This window comes from Erpetoichthys calabaricus, chromosome 11 (assembly GCF_900747795.2).
Source record: "Erpetoichthys calabaricus chromosome 11, fErpCal1.3, whole genome shotgun sequence".
In the NCBI taxonomy this organism is placed as follows: domain Eukaryota; kingdom Metazoa; phylum Chordata; class Cladistia; order Polypteriformes; family Polypteridae; genus Erpetoichthys; species Erpetoichthys calabaricus.
In genome coordinates, this window is record NC_041404.2 from 31,818,802 (window position 1) to 31,840,204 (window position 21,403).

At 39.0% G+C, this 21,403-nt stretch overlaps 1 protein-coding gene across 1 annotated transcript in view; it reads left to right on the plus strand.

The window, feature by feature from the left end:
• pde6a (phosphodiesterase 6A, cGMP-specific, rod, alpha) overlaps positions 1-21,403 on the plus strand; it is a 101,681-nt gene that overhangs the window by 2,216 nt on the left and 78,062 nt on the right. Inside the window, exon 2 of the mRNA XM_051933837.1 lies at positions 803-882. The gene's annotated coding sequence lies outside the window, so the exon portion shown is untranslated. The remainder of the gene's footprint in view (positions 1-802; positions 883-21,403) is intronic.

Sequence of the window (21,403 nt, forward strand, 5' to 3'; positions counted from 1 at the left end):
GAACAGGTAAAGAATCTACCAGAGACAATAGGATGTCATTGTGATGCCATAATACTCCAGGATGATTCATAGACATGCACAAGAGAAAGTGTACAAATGATGGGCCACCAAACAAAGTTTTGGATCAAACAAATTATTAAATGACAGACACTTTAATGAATGTGTATTTTTTCTTTACATAAACTGTATGTTTGAAATTGTTAGATTAACTAAACTTTTTCATGTTAAAATGATTTAGAACATTATTGTACAATATACATGAATACATTTTGTAATTTGTTAAATTTTAATTATATTTCTTTTCAAGTTTGTAATTAAATATTCTTTGATGTAAACATTACAATTATATTTTTATTTTATTCTTGAATGCAAATAAAATATCTATTAATGATTAAAATTATTTTTATGAGATTAAGACCTGTGAAAAAATAGGTTCACAAAATGATGGATGGTGTAGAAAGAAAGAGGTAAAAATTACTGTTATAAAAGTTGGGGTAAAAAATGAATTTGCAGATTTAAAAAAATTACAGTTTAACCTGTTAAGGGACAGACAAGGTTCAAAGCATGTCTAAAGGCATAAAAATAGTAGAAACCAAAAAAGTGAAGAAAAATAGGACAAGAAACATTTTAAAAGGACTTAAAATTTATAGTATTTGGATTTACAAGAGAATGCTGCCAAGTGACATAAGTGTTCAAATCCTGGAAAAAATACCTGTTAATGATATAAGATTTGGATTTTAGCTACAAACAGATAAACTTACATATTTTTCACAGTCTAACTTTGTTTTATTGTCTTTTCCAGTCTCATTCACTGTCTTGGGGAGTGGGTACACTTTTCCAGACGGCAACACAAGCAAGGTATCAATGAGCTCCTGACAAGATGTGAGTGAAGCAGCTCTGCTGATTTTATTGAAAACACATGTAAGTTTACTTTTAAAATTATAGTGTCCTATCCTTTGTTTATCACTATGATTTTGACTAATGTAAAATATAATTTTTACACCTTTAATCTTTTTTTTTCTCATTTTCAAGCACCGTTATCAAATATGAACTGTCTCAGAACAGTTTGAGCTGTCAACATTATTATGTTCAACTTCCCTGCCTGCTTCTTGTGCCTGCACTTTAAAAAGTACCATAACATTCTGAATATAGCTTAATGCGATTCTGTCACTTGAGGCCAAACCTTTTCCTAGCAGCATCTCATACAAGGCTGAAATGAACTCTAGACTAGGCACCAGTCCGTTGCAGTTCTGCCAACATTAACACCCACATGGGGCCCTTTTAGAATTGTCAATTACTCTAACATGCAGTATGAATCTGTATGATGCGGGATAAACTCTAAATGACCCTTACCTATAAATATTACTGTAAAATGTTGCATTCTGAGTTACTCAGTCCTTTCTTTAAGCAGCACATTCCAATATATCATCACTAGCAAGCAGAGACCTTTCTGACAGCACACATGCTGTTATAGAAATTACTAATCAACTTAACTTGGACGTCTTTGGGATGTGGGAGGAAAACTGAAGTCCTACAGCACAGACAGCAAATGTGGGCACATGATGAGTATATAAGATTAATTCTGACAGTTAATCAGGTTAAGGTTTAGTCAAGTCTCTTTGAGCTGTGAGCAGGTGATATTAACCGCTGTGCCATTGTGCTGAAGCAGAAGTATACTGTAATAAAATAAAATAATGGTGCAGCCATCATTTGCTTGTACATGATTTAACAATTCTGGAATATTGTGGTAATGCTATTTATTGTAGAGATTATGTGTCAAAGGTCTATTTAAGTTTGATAAAGTAAAGAGAAGTAAATGTACATGTTTTATTCATTATACTGTAATTATTATTATTAGCAGTAGCATTGTCACATGTACAATTAATTTCTTACTTGCCTCTTCATGTTATTCAGTTTTAAATGATCTGTTCTTACATAGATCACTTCATACATTTGTAAACATAATACTGTTACAGTAGAGCAAAAATTGCATGTTAATAATTCTTTACAAACTTTACATATCTGTACATTGTGTACATAGACAATTATAGATGCTATAGGTTCTTGTAGTCTTACTTACAAGTTCTTGAGGCACCCGAGCATTCACATAAGATAAGGTAACATCAGCTGGCAATACAAAGTAGCAAAATAAAACAACAATAAGTAAATTAAAAATCTGAGGGTTTCCTTCTTTGGAAAGATGCAAAGTCAATGATTTCTTGTCCTAAGCCAACTGACCACTTTACTTTTCCACTGACATTCTTCATTGCGTTAATGCTGGTGTGCATTAATGTGGCAGAATTAATTGGTGGTCTAATACTAGAGTTTGTTTCTATTGATGCCATTGTTTCCTAATACAAGGTCTCCATCCATCCCAGGGGAGAACAATAATAACATTAGACTATAATTGAATGGAGAAAATGGAAACGCCCTAGTAGAAGGTTGCCATAATTAATCTAGAAGAAAAATGACAGACTTTAATACAGTATGTATAAGTGGTTGTGTTTGTGTGCAGTGCTAAATGAATGTGGTTTTAATCCTTTATCATGATGGTGTGGAAGCAACCCCCAAGGAAGACAGGAATAGTTCAGTCAATCAGTATTTATTCAGTCACAGATGAGTAGTACATGGATTCATGCTTTGCAAAACGGAAGAGCCAAGTTTCCTGGTTTCAATCGGCTTTTAATATTCATTTTCCTCCCTCCACCTTACTTATGAAACAACATCTAAGCATTTCATCAAATCGGCCAACCGTTTCTTTTTTGTGTACGTGTCAAGAGGGGCCCCCAAAGAAGGAAAGGTCATCTTTCCTGTGTCTAACAGACAAGTTCCTAAAAAAGGAAGTTACCCAAGTTCAGCTTACTTCACCTTATCTTATGACAGACGCCTATATGAATAACCTGCCATTATAATTAGACAGCTTTTAGTCCTTAGTAGCTTGCAAGCAATTAAATTTTCTTTCACAATTGTTACTGAAGATTAGAGAAGAACTGTTACCAGTTTTATCTTTGTTTTTTCTCATTTTCAAGCACCATTATCAAAAATGAACTGTTCAGTACAATTTGAGCTGTCAACATTATTATGTTCAGCTTCCCTGCCTGCTTCCTGCGCCTGTTCCCTGTCTGATTCCCTGCCGGCTATGGTCATGATTTCTATAAAATTATTATTTTTTTGGAAAAAATGTTATTTCTGAAAAAGGTGCCAAAAATTAAACTTCTATAAAAATGTCCAGGGGTAAATTTTACATTATATCAGGTTTGTTAGATATAACTGTATTCAGTGTTATCAATATGACATTATTCTTTGATAATTATATTTGGACAGATTAACAATAACCTGTCTTTGAGTCAAGGTGCTTAACATCCTGGTTTATATTTAACAATAACATACAGTAAGCATACCATTTTATATGGCAAAACATTTTTCCAAGAAGAAAAACAGTACTGTACTCAGATTTATAATTATTGCTACCTAAAGATCAGTAGCATGCCACCACTTTAAACAGTTATTACTTATATTACACATTTCATCATTGTTTGCCTGCTTAAGGAGACATTGTCATCAAACACCTAAATGACAGGTAATTGCTCATAAAATAGCTTCCACCTTTTCAGTGTGGAAATAACCAGCCCTACAATAACTTCATTTTATATATATATATAGAAATTGCTCAAAAAAATTAAAGGAACACTTTTTAATCAGAATATAGCATCAGGTCAATGAAACTTCTGGGCTATTGATCTGGTCAGTTAAGTAGCCGAGGGGGTTGTTAATCAGTTTGAGCTGCTTTGGTGTTAATGAAGTTAACAATAGGTGCACTAGAGGGGCAACAACCCCCAAAACAGGAATGGTTTAACAGGTGGAGGCCACTGACATTTTCCTTCCTCATCTTTTCTGACTGTTTTTTTCACTGGTTTTGCATTTGGCTACAGTCAGTGTCACTACTGGTAGCATGAGGCAATACCTGGACCCTACAGAGGTTGCACAGTCCAACTTCTCCAGGATGGCACATCAGTACGTGCCATTGCCCGAAGGTTTGTTGTTTCTCCCAGCACAGTCTCAAGGGCATGGATTCCAGGAGACAGGCATTTACTCTAGGAGAGCTGGACAGGGCCATAGAAGGTCTTTAACCCATCAGCAGGACCGGTATCTGCTCCTTTGGGCAAGGAGGAACAGGATGAGCACTGCCAGAGCCCAACAGAATGACGTCCAGCAGGCCACTGGTGTGAATGTCCCTGACCAAACAATCAGAAACAGACTTCATGAGGGTGGCCTGAGGGTCCGACATCCTCTAGTGGGCCCTGTGATCACTGCCAGGGACCGTGGAGCTCGATTGACATTTGCCATAGAATACCAGAATTGACAGGTCCACCACTGGTACCCTGTGCTTTTCACAGATTAGAGCAGGTTCACCCTGAGCACATGTGACAGACTTGAAAGGGTCTGGAGAAGCCATGGAGAACATTATGCTGCCTGTGAGATCATTCAGCATGATCGGTTCGCCTTTCGCGGCTTCACTCCATTGCGGATTTTATATGTAAGCATATTTAAATATATATCGCGGATTTTTTGCTGGTTCGCGGATTTCTGCGGACAATGGGTCTTTTAATTTCTGGTACATGCTTCCTCAGTTGGTTTGCCCAGTTGATTTCATACAAGGGATGCTATTGGCAGATGGCTGAGAAGCTAGATTGCTTACTCTTCTCTCTCTCTTGCTCTGACTTTCTCTGATCCTGACGTATGGGGATTGAGCAGGGGGGCTGTTCGCACACCTAGACGATACGGACGCTCGTCTAAAAATGTTGAAAGATTATCTTCACGTTGCTATCTTTTGTGCAGCTGCTTCCTGAAGTGACATGCTGCACGGTGCTTCGCATACTTAAAAGCTCGAAGGGCACGTATTGATTTTTGACTGAAAAACAAACTCTGTCTCTCTGTCTCTCTCTCTCTCTCTCCCTGCTCCTGACGGAGGGGGTGTGAGCTGCTGCCTTCAACAGCTTTGTGCCTCGGTGCTTCGCATACTTAAAAGCCAAACAGCCCTATTGATTTGTTTGTTAGAGATTGTTTTCTCTATCTATGTGACATTCTGTGCTCCTGACACGCACTCCTTTGAAGAGGAAGATATGTTTGCATTCTTTTAATTGTGAGACAGAACTGTCATCTCTGTCTTGTCATGGAGCACAGTTTAAACTTTTGAAAAAGAGACAAATGTTTGTTTGCAGTGTTTGAATAACGTTCCTGTCTCTCTACAACCTCCTGTGTTTCTGCGCAAATCTGTGACCCAAGCATGACAATATAAAAATAACCATATAAACATATGGTTTCTACTTCGCGGATTTTCTTATTTCGCGGGTGGCTCTGGAACGCAAACCCCGCGATGGAGGAGGGATTACTGTATATATATATATATATAGTCAAGTTAGTCATGTTATTGATTGGTGGTCAGCAATGAAAAAATACACACATTGGTACAGATGGATAGCTAGCTTCCTGCTCTAGTCAATGCTTGGAGAGCCTAACCTGCCAGTGCTTGACTACAGATATTATTACCAGCCTGAAAAAAATATTGAGACAGAAAACATCACCATCATGCTCAACTTGACCATGAACATTGATCATGCCACCAGAGTGAATTGACCAATTGCTATACTCTATTATTATACTAATCTATGCCTAATGTCAAGCCTGCTATTCCAGATAACAAAAGAGTTTCTCTTAAGCATGTAGTGAGAAGTCAAGCAAAATGACCCCTTTTATTGGCTAACTAAAATTATTACAATATGCAAGCTTTTGAGGCAACTGAAGAAGGAGCCTGAGTTGCTTCGAAAGCTTGCATATTGTAATATTTTTAGTTAGCCAGTAGAAGGTGTCATTTTGCTTGACTTCTCACTACCTTCGTAATGCCTAACACGGTGCAACACCCTAGTTCTTAAGCATGTAGAAAAGCTAAACAAATACAAAAAACCTAGAGACAGAGGCTTCATTTACTGTATGTGTAAGGATTGTGTGATTTCAGTCATGACTGGAGCTCTTGGAACTATTGGAAGCATCCTTCAGAAACACCGTGATGAATTGCCTGAAAAAGCAAATGCAGCTAAGGTTTCAGAAAATCGCCCTCCTCAAACAGCCCACATATTTCGTAAGCTGCTGTGATTTTTATTATTTGTATTATTATCATAGCAATTCATTATACAGTATCTTGAACTCCTTAGTTTAGGCTACCTTCCACAAAACCTGGGGCAAAATGAGTAAGAGAACCCAGATCTGTGGAAGTCTACTGCCCTTGCAGTCCCAAAATTTGTGGCTCAAGGACTGGAGTTCTCAATCATCTAAAGTATCACAAGCTAAACTGAGAGGAATCTTTCTTATTTAAAGTGAATGATGAAAATGGCAACGAGGAAGAATCGCATCTTGGTTGATGTTTACAGTATGCTTTGGAATATGAACATTAATTGGTTCTACAGTGTAAAAGCTGGCACAGTTGATAGCTTTATACCTAAGAAGGTGGTGTTTGAAACTGGCCGAGAACAGTAAGTCAGTGTACAAATGTAAGAAGAGGAGTTATATGTTTGCACCTTATAGTCCTAGTTATGATTATTGCAGGACAGTTATGAAATTCCTGCACACCATTTTAGCTATCATTTAATAATAAAATGCCACACCATTCCACTATACAATATTACAATTTTTAATATACTTTTTTGGGTCCAGTTAATTAAATTAATACTAGTGTCCATGGGAAAGGCTTCACATCAAACACCTTAAAACTGCATACTAGAAAGAAGTTTATTTTGTATATCATATCTATTCAAAATTGTAGTCTAAAAACCTCTTCAGTTAAGTGTTGTGTGGTTGTGAAAGTGTCTTCTTGGTACATATTGGCAGAACAGTAATTTAAAAAGCACTGTAATATTAATCAGATCTAAGAATAAAGATATAGCCCTACTCTTATGCATGTATGGTGTTAACAGAACACACTGCAATCACAGGAGAATCCAATCTACCTCTAAGAACAAATTTGTAAAGTGTATTTTTCAACTCTGCTGTCATAATTGGATTATTTTTTTCACAATAATCATTTATAACAGTTACTAATTGTAGTAGTATTATCATGTATACAGTGAAATCCTTACTTGCCTTTTCAATAAGTGTACAACATGTCACTGCTCTGTGGTGCAATGATCAAGAAGTATCTGGTAAAATATATCACTTTGTTTTAATAAATAGTAAATCGGTTTACCTGATGTACTAATGTTTCTATTCTGAATCTTCCAATGGCTTTATTTAATATATCTTTTTATCCGTTAATGTTTAAAATGGGTGGCACGGTGGCGCAGTGGGTAGCGCTGCTGCCTCGCAGTTGGGACACCTGGGGACCTGGGTTCGATTCCCGGGTCCTCCCTGCGTGGAGTTTGCATGTTCTCCCCGTGTCTGCGTGGGTTTCCTCCGGGCGCTCCGGTTTCCTCCCACAGTCCAAAGACATGCAGGTTAGGTGGATTGGAGATTCTAAATTGGCCCTAGTGTGTGCTTGGTGTGTGGGTGTGTTTGTGTGTGTGTCCTGCGGTGGGTTGGCACCCTGCCCAGGATTGGTTCCTGCCTTGTGCCCTGTGTTGGCTGGGATTGGCTCCAGCAGACCCCCGTGACCCTGTGTTCGGATTCAGCGGGTTGGAAAATGGATGGATGGATGTTTAAAATATATTCATTAGATTCCAGTCAAAATGATGTAACTAGTATTTTGTAGTTGTACTGTTAATTTTACATCTATATGTACTGTTTGCACTGTGTCTTAATTCCCTGGTACAGTGATTCAGAGGAAATGCATATAACATTACAACCATAATAACTCTCCTGATGTAGTAAATAATTAACTGTTTGGCTGGAATTGTTTTATAACATGTCCTTTTTTAAATAGGCTGAACACAGAAAGGTAATCAATTAAGATAAGCTATGTGTATTTTGCTGTTAAGAAAGAAAGATTTATGGCAAAACTATGAATATGTCAAGGGCTTTTTATTTGTTTTCTTTGGTCATTTTACAGTAGTCACAAGTTAATGTTAAAATAAAAAATTGAAACTGAAAAACGGTAAACTAAATTAACAGTAAAATATGGTAGATAGCATTTGAATGAAACATAGGTTAAAGATAAAAAACGAGTTATTTTAAATTTTTCATGTAATAATGGAACAAAGACAGTTTGCATATTAATCATTTTTACTGAACATCTATCCATCTATCCATTTTCTGATCCAGTTGTTTGCATTACACAGTCGTAGAAAGGCACAGGCTATCCCAGCAGTTTAGGGCTAGTCTGTAAAGCATAGGGAGAAAAGCACACATACACTCACACTCACTTGAACCTTGTCTAATTAGAATTGCCTATTAATCTTATGCATGTCTTTTAAATGAGGGAGAAACATCAGACAACCTTGAGAAAATTCACATAACCGTGGGAATAACATGCACACTCTGTTCTGACAGTATCTTGGCCAGCATTCAAGCTCTAATCTCTAGATTTGTTAGGCAGCAATGCTTACCACAGTAACACTGTTCTGCCCATTAGCTAAACAGATAGACATAAGTGTCCCAAATCAGATAAGTCACTTTTGGACAAAAACAAAAAAAAAACATACACTTAAAGTAGGTCAGTTTAGAGGTGCATTACATGAGCTTGTGTGGAATCTTGAGTACAAGAAGAAATCCTATACACATAGAGGAAGAGAATTCAAACTTTTCAGATAGTGACAGTGTCTAAAATTGAACTCCTGTCTCTGGAGCTCTGAGACAACAAAGCTAATTTTTGAGCCACTGTGCCACTCTTTAATGAAGCATCTAATAGAAAACACAATTCCAAAGCAGTCAATTGTACTGATCTTTTTGAGATGTTACTAAAATTTTAAAAAATTGGTAGAATCTTACTCTAAATACGTGCAGAATATTCATGTATTCTTACTGGATTCTTACTGGTCTGGATTCTTACTGGTATAGAGTTAACTAAATATCTCATAGCGATACAAATTGTACTTTCAAGTAAATATTCAAACGAATGTACTTCATGTTGGTATTTCAATCTGTTCTATCTAACTGGTTACTTGAACTGAATTAAGTGGGTTTCAAAATGGATGAAAGAATGGACCTATTACAAAGCATGGCTTAGTTTTTCTTTTTTTTAAAAATTCATTATGTTTCATGTTTGAATTAATGAAGATTATTCCATCACCCAGATGTTATTTTTTATGAACCCATACTGCATTCTTGAATTATTGAAATATTAACACACTGTTTTAGTCTATTTTTCAACCCTTCTCTTCCTCCTAATTCCTACATTTTTCATACGTCAGTATATATTTATACCTACTTTGTCATTCAAAAATCTCAGAGGGGGGGTCGAACACCACTCCACCCCTTTAATAGTATATACTTCTTCTATCATTCTCAAATATCCAAATGGGACCACACACCGTCTCTTCAATAGAATAAACCTAATCCAACACTGTCACTTTGTCTGCGTCAGATATTGGGGTAGTTTTTTAGGCAGCTACACAATTTTTGAGTTGTCCTTGGACTATAAATTGGTAAGGACTTGGCAAATCCTGCTAGTGCTAGTAGCAAGAAATATTACAGTGTGATTCTATTGACAGATAAAAAGTGGGTTGTGATAGTGATGTGACTGTTAGTACTCTTGTGTTTCAACTAAGGCATCCGTGTTTGATTCACACCCATTACATTTAATTTTTCTTTAATCAATGATTCCCCTCACTGTTTTTCAATGACTGCAAGCTGCCAAGGGTTGGGACCACGTTTTCTATAGAGTTTTTATTGCAATTTGTGTTTGTAAGCATGGCCATCATAACTTCCCTGAAACTGTTTTTCTGTTGTATGTGAAGCTTCATAAGTTACGTTTTTGACATATAAGTTTAGGCATTGCCCCACTGTCACCTTTAGGAGACAGCTTTGGTTTGGTGTAAGTAATCATAAACCCACAAATCATTAAAAACTGATGTCACCAGTTGTATTTAAACTAAACACATTAATATTTTTTCACACTTCAAATTTACAGTGAAGTTTGTTAACGATAACCTGACAAAAGCTGGAAACAAGGGTACAGTTTCAAAATAGTAAGTCATATGATATGCTAGAGTACAGTTCATCAATAAAGAAACGACACCATGCAGGTTGTGATTGTGATGTGATGGTAGGCATATCTGAGGTGAGTCCCTGTTTTGATTCCTGCCCCTTACATTTTACTTTGTCTTTAATGAAACATTTCGCCCTCAATGTTTTTGTCACAGCCCCAATTCATTTTGTCCGGACATATTTATTGCAATTTGTGATTCTTTGCACCAGAAGAAAAAACCAAAAGTGTATTATTTACAATGTAGCTTTTCAATACTAGCAATAGTTGTGTACTAAAAGCAACACATTTAAGAGTAATGAAGTACATAATTGCACAGAGAACACTTTAAATATCAAGAAAAATATTGTAGAACGTTCAGTATAAAGTATTTGTGCAAGTAATAAAATCTGTAAATGCTGTGTGAACTATTCACAGCAATATGTCTGTTTGAGTTTGCATCACTGAGTAAAACCCATGAGAAAAAAATGCATATTTGCAATTAATGAATACAAAATAAAAAAATACATGTGCTCATAGAAAAATGGGGATCAGTTAATGGATGGAAGAATAAACAAATGGCACAGCCATGCTATGAGAAATTATACCAAAGGGCAGAGATGTCTTTTGTGTAGTTTTAAATTAGGAAAAACAGATTTGAAAGTTCAAGACTGTATTATTACTGGTATTAGATTTGTGTATGTTTATTTGAAATTAGTAAATTAGTTAAAGCATTAAACAGCATAATTACAATATTACAACTTAGATTTAAGTATTGTTTATTTCAGTGTCTTTCCCAGCTGTCTTTGTGCTGATAACAAGCTGTGCTCTTTTTATTTCGTTTATTCAGTTCAATTGGTTACATTTTAGCTCTTAAACTGTTTGGCCAGATAGACAAAATGGCTGCATATTATATGCTGAAATGCAATTTAAAGTAACAAATAGGCAGAAGTTATGGTGTACAACAGAAGCAGAGATTCTGTTCATTACATTATATGAATAAAAGATAAGAGCAAGCTATAAGTGATTGAAGACATTGCATTTTTGTCTGTATACCATTTTTCACAACAGTTGATTAAACATGGCAAAGGCCAGTAAAAAAAAGGAATATTTCTAGGAATAAAGTATCTGTAAAACACACCAGATGTAAATCTCAGTGATATCAGTATGCAGATGACATAATTTGTTTGACTACAGCAAATGTAGTGGAAACAATAATTATATGAACATACAACTGGTTAATCTTGCAGTAAAAGCATAGATTAAGAGGAACCAAGAGTATAAAAGGTAAGATCTGAAAACAGACAGATTTTCCACATGGTTCAATAAATATATACTTCTATATTAGTGCTTAAACATATGTGTTTTAATGTATTTTTGTTATTTGGAACTGATCATCTGTTGTGGCGCCATTATCGAAAAGCAATAAATATGCCACTGAGAATAGCTTTGTTTTTTGTGTTAATAGATAGATAGATAGATAGATAGATAGATAGATAGATAGATAGATAGATAGATAGATAGATAGATAGATAGATAGATAGATAGATACTTTATTAATCCCCAAGGGGAAATTCACATACCCCAGCAGCATCATACTGATAAAAACAATATTAATTAAAGAGTGATAAAAATGCAGTGCAAGTTAAAAAATGCAAGGTGGAGAGGCAGGTATAACAGTCAATAACATTGTATAGTGTTAACGTTTACCCCCGTGGAATTGAAGAGTCGCATAGTGTGGGGGAGGAACAATCTCCTCAGTCTGTCAGTGGAGCAGGACAGTGACAGCAGTCTGTTGCTGAAGTTGCTCCTCTATCTGGAAATGATGCTGTTCAGTGGATGCAGTGGATTCTCCATGATTGACAGGAACCTGCTCAGCACCTGTCTCTCCGCCACAGATGTCAAACTGTCCAGCTCCGTGCCTACAATAGAGCCTGCCTTCCTCACCAGTTTGTCCAGACGTGAGGCATCCCTCTTCTTTATGCTGCCTCCCCAGCACACCACCGTGTAGAAGAGGGCGCTCGCCACAACCGTCTGGTAGAACATCTGCAGAATCTTATTACAGATGTTGAAGGATGCCAGCCTTCTAAGGAAGTATAGTTGGCTCTGTCCTTTCTTGCACAGAGCATCAGTATTGGCAGTCCAGTCCAGTTTATCATCCAGCTACACTCCCAAGCATTTATAGGTCTGTACCCTATTATGGTTGAATAAAACATTTCTGTGAGTCATGGGTGACAGATTTAATTTTTTATATGCAAAAAAACTAATAAAGAATAATCCAAGCGGTCTCCTGTCCAGGTTGTTACTGCTACACATTGTTTTTTAGCACGGTCCTTCAACTTATCCTTTTCTTGTACTGAATTCATCAGGATTTTTCTTCAAAACTGGGCCAATACCTGGAAAATGTATTTTGAATTAGAAAAGTGCAAAGTGCTACACATGGTCAAAAGGAATGTCATTTATAAATACCAGATGGGAGACACTGTCCTTCAAAAAAGCAATCTCTGAAAAAGCATTTCAGATTTTATTTTAACACAACATTCTGATTTCTAAGCACTGTGTAAAAGCAGTTCAAAAGACAAATAAAACTTTAGGTTATATTGTAAAAATGGTTAAATACAAATAAAGTGACAATATACTTAGACTATATGATGCACTAGTGAGTCCACAGCTGGTACATTGTGTGCAGTTCTGGTCACCATGCAACAAGAAAGACACAGCAGCACCTGAAGCTGCATGCACAGGAGAGCAACCAGGTGCATCCCAGAACTTAAGGACATGTCCTGCTCCAGCATAGTCACTAAATGAAACCTTTTTGTCTTGAGTAGAAAAAACTGTATGGAGACCTAATGCAGATCATGAAAATTCTCAAAGGCGTAAAGGATAAAGTAGATCAGGCCAAATTCTTTTGATTAAATGGCAAGTCATGTGCACATGGACACCAGTGGAAATTCAGGGGAAGTGTATTTAAGACTGAAGCCAGGAAGCATTTATTTACTTAAAGAGTTGTGGGAATATGGACCAAACTACTGAGACATGTAGTTGAAGCAGAAACCCTGACAACTTTTAAAAAGTATCTGTATGAGGTATTAGGACAGCTTAGCTATTAGCTAAACAAACAATGGTCTCCTCTCATTTGTCAATTTTCTTATGTTTTTTTGTGCCTTACAATGAAGTGGTGCCACATAAGGTTTGTTACTGCCTTGTATCCCTTACATTCAGGGGAGATAAAATGAATGATTGTTTTCCATGATGTTAACTTTATTGTTAAAAGGTGGTTCATTTTAACATATCTGCATTTGTTTTTGGAGGATGATTAACTACATTGGGCCATGTAATAAGCTGATGGGCACATGTCAAAAATATACCATAGTTGTAGCCTAGGACGCGGCTGTCCAAGCTTCATTTTAGATAACTGCTGTGACCAGTGTTCTCTTTTTAATTAGCATCCAATTCCTTTATGTAATTGGCTAAAGGGGACTAGTTCATCAAACCTTCAAAATGTCTTTATTAAATTCTTTAAAGAAATTGACTGCACAAATAAGATGCCAGTTTTATTTTAAAAATGACACTGTGGCTGTAATTTTATATTACTATCAATTTAATCAATTATTTAATACTGGTGGAAAGCTAGTTGGCCATAGTCTAATAGACTATGTCTAGTCTGTTAAAATTGTGTCCTATGATGACAGTTTCTGTCCCCACAACCCAAACGTTGTGCTGATAAGTTATGTGGTCATTCTAGTTTAGTCCATTGTTAGTGAGTTGGTGTGTGGGCTTTAGTGTGCTCAACCAGTAGAGTGCAGTATCCAGGACTGGTTCCAGTTATGCACTCCGAATACTATGGTGAAAGCTAACGTACATGACTTTGGTGGAGTTTGTCACTGTGTCTGTCATTACTGACAATAACATTTCCTATCCTCTCTGAGGTCTCATTTCCAGGCCAGGAGGGATAATTTAATTAATGTACAGGGTATGTATAGATACAATGTCAAGTGCCACTGTAGGACACTTTGAAGAGAAGAAAACATGTTTTTTTAACAGAACATTCCAGTGATTGCCACAGTTATTAAAAAGTCATTTAAGCAGCCTTAAAACAGCTGTAAATGAATACTTTATGATAAAATAAGCAGGTTTTTGCTTTGATTTAAACAGTGCCTTTCTTGCTTTTAATGTAGTGTGCACTTTAATAGGTAACTTGATAATAATTTCATTATCATCATCAGTTCCTCTTAGTGTAGATTTAACTTTCCTGAGTAAAATAAAATACATTCTTTGGACAATGGTGGATTATTATTACTGACAAATTAAAATGATCCAGAGGTCAATGGTCTGCTTTTGTTTATATTTTTATTTGTACCTCATTTTTAATTGACCATTAGTTACGGGATAGGAAAGAGTTAAGAAGTCAACAGAAAAGTGACCTGAAGTGAAGCAAAACATGTGAATAATGGCCACAGTTGCCTTCCTTTGGTTAGTGGCATAATGTCAGCTAATCTTGCATAATGGAAGTCCCAGGTTAGCCAAGATTACATAGAATACTGAAATTACCCAGCCCTTTCGTAACGAATTTGGTTCATATTATGGAGAGAGAACATATGTAATCTGAAAAATTACACGGTGATAAAATATACCTTTCTATTTCACTTAATTATAACAGTTAAACGGTTTTCACTGCTGTGCTTACAAACACAAGGCTTGAAGTTCAAAGCCAATGCCTGAGCACTGCCTATGCAGAGTTCTCACCATATGTTTTCCTACATGTACACAGTTTTTTTCCCACATCTTGAAATTTTGTGTGTTAGATTAACTAGTGATTCTGTAGGTCCCACAGGATTGTTATCACATACACAGTTGGTTCCTTCCTTCTACCAGATTCTGCCATGATAGTACCCACAATATGAATTATTGAATTAAATAAGTCTGAGAATATTACAGTGCATCCGGAAAGTATTCACAGCGCATCACTTTTTCCACATTTTGTTATGTTACAGCCTTATTCCAAAATGGATTAAATAATTTTTTTTTCCTCAGAATTCTACACACAACACCCCATAATGACAACGTGAAAAAAGTTTACTTAAGATTTTTTCAAATTTATTAAAAATAAAAAAAACTGAGAAATCACATGTACATAAGTATTCACAGCCTTTGCCATGAGGCTCGAAATTGAGCTCAGGTGCATCCTGTTTCCCCTGATTGGAGTCCACCTGTGGTAAATTCAGTTGATTGGACATGATTTGGAAAGGCACACACCTGTCTATATAAGGTCCCACAGTTGACAGTTCATGTCAGAGCACAAACCAAGCATGAAGTCAAAGGAATTGTCTGTAGACCTCCGAGACAGGATTGTCTCAAAGGCACAAATCTGGGGAAGGTTACAGAAAAATTTCTGCTGCTTTGAAGGTCCCAATGAGCACAGTGGCCTCCATCATCCGTAAGTGGAAGAAGTTCGAAACCACCAGGACTCTTCCTAGAGCTGGCCGGCCATCTAAACTGAGCGATCGGGGGAGAAGGGCCTTAGTCAGGGAGGTGACCAAGAACCCGATGGTCACTCTTTCAGAGCTCCAGAGTTCCGCTGTGGAGAGAGGAGAACCTTCCAGAAGGACAACCATCTCTGCAGCAATCCAACAATCAGGCCTGTATGGTAGAGTGGCCAGACGGAAGCCACTCCTTAGTAAAAGGCACATGGCAGCCTGCCTGGAGTTTGCCAAAAGGCACCTGAAGGACTCTCATACCATGAGAAATTCTCTGGTCTGATGAGACAAAGATTGAACTCTTTGGTGTGAATGCCAGGCGTCACGTTTGGAGGAAACCAGGCACCGCTCATCACCAGGCCAATACCATCCCTACAGTGAAGCATGGTGGTGGCAGCATCATGCTGTGGGGATGTTTTTCGGTGGCAGGAACTGGGAGACTAGTCAGGATAAAGGGAAAGATGACTGCAGCAATGTACAGAGACATCCTGGATGAAAACCTGCTCCAGAGCGCTCTTGACCTCAGACTGGGGCGACGGTTCATCTTTCAGCAGGACAACGACCCTAAGCACACAGCCAAGATATCAAAGGAGTGGCTTCAGGACAACTCTGTGAATGTCCTTGAGTGGCCCAGCCAGAGCCCAGACTTGAATCCGATTGAACATCTCTGGAGAGATCTTAAAATGGCTGTGCACCGACGCTTCCCATCCAACCTGATGGAGCTTGAGAGGTGCTGCAAAGAGGAATGGGTGAAACTGGCCAAGGATAGGTGTGCCAAGCTTGTGGCATCATATTCAAAAAGACTTGAGGCTGGAATTGCTGCCAAAGGTGCATCGACAAAGTATTGAGCAAAGGCTGTGAATACTTATGTACATGTGATTTCTCAGTTTTTTTATTTTTAATAAATTTGCAAAAACCTCAAGTAAACTTTTTTCATGTTGTCATTATGGGGTGGTGTGTGTAGAATTCTGAGGAAAAAAATGAATTTAATCCATTTTGGAATAAGGCTGTAACATAACAAAATGTGGAAAAAGTGATGCGCTGTGAATATTTTCCGGATGCACTGTATATTATATTATATTATATTATCCATCCATCCATCCATTTTCCAACCCGCTGAATCCGAACACAGGGTCACGGGGGTCTGCTGGAGCCAATCCCAGCCAACACAGGGCACAAGGCAGGAAACAATCCTGGGCAGGGTGCCAACCCACCGCAGGGATATTATATTATATTATATTATATTATATTATATTATATTATATTATATTATATTTGGGGCAGGGCATCAAGGTGGTGTAGTGGTACAATTGGTGCCCTTCAACAAAGAGACTGGGGTTTGAATCCTGGATGCTCCTTTTGTGCAGTTTGTATGTTCTCTCCATGTACATGTGGATTTCCTCTGGACATCCAGTTTTCTTACATAGTCCAGAGACATGCAGGTCAGGTGGCCTGGTGATGATAAATTGGCCCTTGAAATATGTGTATGTATGTTTTCACCCTGCAGTGGGCTGTCACCCTATTCAGGGACTAAGAGTTCCTTGCAGAGTTAATGATACCCACATCAGTTTAGTTTATTTTTAAAATAGGTCTGAAATGTGCAGTAACCACTTATTTTCTGTGTGCAGTGAAAATTTTCATGTAATAAGGGGATATATGCAATTTATTGTGAGAGTTGTTTAATATAGTAGCACCTCCTTCATTCTCCTCATGCTTATGCACCCCGGATAAAAGTTTTAAACTATGCCCACACCAAAGAATGAAGTAATATATTCAGCAGGAAAGTGTTCATATTTTTAATTCTTTGTTTCTATACTGTGATCCCTCTGTAGTTGGAACACACCCTCCGAGGGATCACACTCCTCAGCCTCCCTGGAAAAGTCTATTCAGGGGTCCTGGACAGGAGGGTCCGTCGGATAGTCGAGCCTCGGATCCAGGAGGAACAGTGTGGTTTTCGTCCTGGTCGCGGAACAGTTGACCAGCTCTATACCCTTAGCAGGGTCCTGGAGGGTGCATGGCAGTTTGCCCAACCAGTCTACATGTGTTTTGTGGACTTGGAAAAGGCATTCGACCGTGTCCCTTGGGGAATCCTGTGGGGGGTACTCCGAGAGTATGGGGTACCGGCCCCCCTGATAAGGGCTGTTCAGTCCCTGTACGATCGGTGCCAGAGCTTGGTCCGCATTGCCGGCGGTAAGTCGAACCCATTTCCAGTGAGAGTTGGACTCCGCCAGGGCTGCCCTTTGTCACCGATTCTGTTCATAACTTTTATGGACAGAATTTCTAGGCGCAGCCAGGGCGTTGAGGGGTCCGGTTTGGTGGGCTCAGGATTGAGTCACTGCTTTTTGCAGATGATGTTGTCCTGTTTGCTTCATCAGGCCGTGATCTTCAGCTCTCTCTGGATCGGTTCGCAGCCGAGTGTGAAGCGGCTGGGATGAGAATCAGCACCTCCAAATCCGAGACCATGGTCCTCAGCCGGAAAAGGGTGGAGTGCCCTCTCAGGGTTGGTAGCGAGATCCTGCCCCAAGTGGAGGAGTTCAAGTATCTCGGGGTCTTGTTCACGAGTGAGGGAAGAATGGAGCGTGAGATCGACAGGCGGATCAGTGCGGCATCCGCAGTAATGCGGGCGCTGCATCGGTCTGTCGTGGTGAAAAAGGAGCTGAGCCGCAAGCCGAAACTCTCAATTTATCAGTCGATCTATGTTCCTACCCTCACCTATGGTCATGAGCTATGGGTAGTGACCGAAAGAACGAGATTGCGAACACAAGCGGCTGAAATGAGTTTCCTCCGCAGGGTGTCTGGGCTTTCCCTTAAAGATAGGGTGAGAAGCTCAGTCATCCGGGAGGGGCTCAGAGTAGAGCCGCTGCTCCTCCGCATCGAGAGGAGTCAGATGAGGTGGCTCGGGCATCTGATCAGAATGCCTCCTGGACGCCTCCCTGGTGAGGTGTTCCGGGCACGTCTAACCGGGAGGAGGCCCTGGGGAAGACCCGGGACACGCTGGAGGGACTATGTCTCTTGACTGGCCTGGGAATGCCTTGGGATTCTCCCGGAAGAGCTAGAAGAAGTGGCAGGGGAGAGGGAAGTCTGGGCATCTCTGCTCAAGCTGCTGCCCCCGCGACCCGACCAGATAAGCGGGAGACAATGGATGGATGGATGTTTCTATACTTTGGAGAAAGATGTTTCAGATGTTTTTAAAATTATTTTTTAATAAAGAATTTAAAGTTTTTAGAGCCTGCTTCTATGCATTAGCGTTCATGTTTATTAGAAAATAATTAAATCTTTTCAGTAAGAACAGAAGAGTAAAATGAAATGCTCTTGTTTTGTTCCCAGTGATTATTACTTGTTATGTAAAGTCTAATGAAAAAGTAAGTGCATCTCATGAAATGTTTTTCTTTTTTAAGATGTGGATATATAAATATATGATCTTCATTTAAAATTATCTTTACATAAAGGGGATATAATTTAAAAAACAATGAAAATTTCACTTTGCAATAATTTATCCAATGCAAATTGAACAGCACATCCAAATCTGTTCCTCAGAGAGTCGCAGTCAGAGTGGATGATGGAGTAGTCCTTACGAATGACACTGAAATTGTGACCTGCTGGGCTACCTAACTTGAACGGATGTTTAAAGCTGATCCTCCGGCTAGAACGTTAGACATCTCTGGGTCTATGGTATCTGAGGCTGATCCTCCAATTACCTGTGAACCACACAGTCTCACTGAAATTGCACAGGTGGTGAACCAGCTGAGGGTAGGGAAGGCTGGAGGAATCAGTGGTATCCAGGCTGGTGGTAAGGCTGTCCTCTTTGCATTGCAAGCAATCTTTGCTTACATTTGGGAAATGGGTGTCATCCCAACTGACTGGAAAACAGAACTTGTCGACCCTGTCTGGTAAGGGAAGAGTGATCACCTGGATTGCAGCAACTACAGGGGGATAACACTGCTGTCGGTGCCAGGTAATGTATTTGCTAGGGTCATCCTCAATAGGATCCATGATCACTTGCTTGCCTTCCAGCAACCAGAGCAGTCTGGTTTTACACCTAAGAAGTCTACTATCGAATGCATCCTGGCACTATAGGTTCTCATGGAGCGCAAACGGAAATTTCATCAGAGTTTCTTTGCAGCCTTTATTGATTTGCGTAAAGCATTTGACTTAGTAGATCGAGTTGCCCCGTGGGACATCCTGAGACTTTGTGGGATCCCCCCAAAGTTGCTGGATGATTGTCCTGTGCACTGGTACTGTGAGTGCTCTGCAGAGTGGAGGCAGAACCTCTGCATTTTTCCCAGTTGATTCTGAAGTTCATCAGGGGTGTGTTCTTGCTCCTCATCTGTTCAGTCCTTGCCTGGACTGGGTGTTGGGCAAGGTCGTGGGGTCCAGCGGCTGTGGGGCATCTGTTGGTGAAGAAAGATTCACTAATCTTGACTTTGTCAACGGAGCTGGAGTCAATGGAGGCTCTGATTGGGGTGCTCGAGAGACTTAGCAAGTAGTCTGAGTGTCTGGGCTTGTAAGTGTCCTGGATAAAAACCAAGAACCAGGCCTTTAATGACTTCTTGGGCACAGTCATCAGTAGTGTGTCTCTCTGTGGAGAGAATGTCGACCTCTTCAAGAGGTTTACTTACCTCAGCAGTGACATTCATGTCTGTGGTGACTCTTCCTATGAGGTCAGTAGATGGATTGGGAGAACATGGGGGGTCATGAAGTAGCTGAAAAGGGGTGTGTGGCACTCCAAGGGCAAAGGTCCAGGTCTGTAAAGTCCTGGTGCTTCCTGTTTTGCTATATGGTTGTGAGACATTGATGCTATCCAGTGACCTAAGATGTTGATCTGGCTCACAGGATCCTCATTGTTGAGGACCCAAGCAGCTGGACCAGGTCAAAGAGACACCCACATAACACCTGGCTGCGGCAGATAGATGGTCATTTCCAGGGGGTGAGACTGGACCACATGTCTGCTTGGGTGTTGCATACCAGGATTCCAGGCTGTTTTTGTTGTTTGGTGGCATGCTCCCCAGACTGAACTGACCTGAAATTGAACAAAAGCCATTTCTGTTTGTAGACAATGTAAATACACCCTTGGCTCTACTAGCTTGTTTTGCCCCCACAAGAAGGTGTACTTACTTTTTCATATGTCTGTAGAGAAGGGCAACTCTTTCTCACAGTGATTAGTGACTGTTCTTCACACATACATGGTCTTCAGCTGCATTTCTTTTCTAAATACACTCTATGTGGAGTAAGTGTTTTCCCTTATGTCCATTGAAGTTTTCTGTACTTTCTCTGGTTTCTCTCCCTATCCTAAATATGTGTGTGTTAGACATATTGGGTAAAACAAAATTGTCACCATCAGAAAGAGTGTGAGCATGGTAGGTAGAGTGAAGTGCTATGCACTGGTATCCAGTCCAGAGTTTGGTTCTGCATTATGCCAGATATTGTTAGGAAAGGCTTGCCCTCCCCATAACAGTAGAATATACTAAGAGGGCTCCAAAAATGTATGTATTTAGAAGCAAATATAGGTGTTACTTTTTTGCATTAGCAGTTATCCTTTAATCAAATAGGCCTACTTTGTGCCTAATACCGTTTAGATAGCTTTTCACTAACAGTACAATATACTAAGAGGAAAATGTATGTGTGCATGCAGAAACTGTATGTGTGTATTTAGAAACAGTTAAATATGTCAATTAACAATACAACAATTATGTTTTATGGAAAGTGAATAAATAGCATAAATACATTTTGTCTGCAAATTGTTAGAATTTCCTGTACAGACTTAACAGAATGAGGAGACAGCAATGCTTGCTATTCTTCATTTCTTACAAAAGAC